The sequence below is a fragment of the Charadrius vociferus genome, unplaced genomic scaffold (assembly GCF_000708025.1).
Source record: "Charadrius vociferus isolate BGI_N301 unplaced genomic scaffold, ASM70802v2 scaffold332, whole genome shotgun sequence".
In the NCBI taxonomy this organism is placed as follows: Eukaryota; Metazoa; Chordata; class Aves; order Charadriiformes; family Charadriidae; genus Charadrius; species Charadrius vociferus.
This window is the reverse complement of record NW_009647418.1, coordinates 4,103,613-4,104,689: the sequence shown is the minus strand read 5'-3', so window position 1 is coordinate 4,104,689 and position 1,077 is coordinate 4,103,613.

Sequence of the window (1,077 nt, the reverse complement as noted above, 5' to 3'; positions counted from 1 at the left end):
GGCAACCCCGTCGGGTGTGAGTTCAGTGACTTCAGCCCTGCGGCAGCCTTAGCAGAGGCTGTGTGTGATGCCGGCGCGGTGAGGGTGAGAGCAGAGGGCTGGGCGACACCTTCCTTTCACCTCGCAGCCGCGTGTCCCCCTGGAGCCATACGTGGCACGCGCTGGCTGATGCCGCATCGTGTCACCGGCACGTTTCTGGGCTGCGCTCGCAGCTTTGTGGGGCCACCGGCATGGGCAGCGCTTCACCAGCTGAGAAAATAATCCACAAATGATGGAGGAGAGCGCCCTGGGCTGCCCGGGGTGGGTTTGTGAGGGTTTTGGTCTTCTCCTTACACTTGTGAGCATCTCTGGTGGAAACGGGGCTCTTCCCGCAGCGGGGGGAGGAGGGTGCTGAGTGGGTCAGCTGTGGCGTGGGCAGGTACCCACTGCGGGAGCTGCAGCCTCAGGAGCTGAAACTGCAACCTGCCGCTCCCCTGGTCGAGGAGGAGACCACTGGCCGAGGAGAAGACCCCAGGCTGAGTCGCCCCAGCACGGAGCGCTTGGCTTTGTGTCAAGGCCATCCGAGAGTTGCCCAGACACGCTCACGTGGTGACATGTGAAGGAGAACGGTGGGAGCGAGTGTGTGTGTGTGTGTGTTTGCGCAGCTTTTACACCCAGGGGTTAACTCTCTCGGGCGCTGAGGCACGGCAGAGCTGGGAAGTTTGTGCTGAGCCCCGGAGGCTCCCGCTCGCCAGAGCTCCGCTTTGGGGAGACAGCAGCTTTCTCGCCGTCGTGTGCTTTCGAGGTCCTCGGGACAGAGTCCGTCCCTTACCCGGTGCCATTTGGGGGTCAGATGTTTGCTGTTGGCTCATTTAATTCACACTTGCCTCGGCTGATTGGCAGGACGACGCTCCCCAGAGATGGAGATCTCCCCACCACAGCCCTTTGCATCTCCAGAGTTGCACCCAGGAGGTGACGCGCTCGAGAGGCACCAGCAGACGGGACTGTGAGATGGCCGGAGGGTGCCCTGGGGCTGCTGGTGAGTTTGTGTGTCATTATTTTATGTTTGTGTTATGATTGAAAGTTGGTTCTTTACAG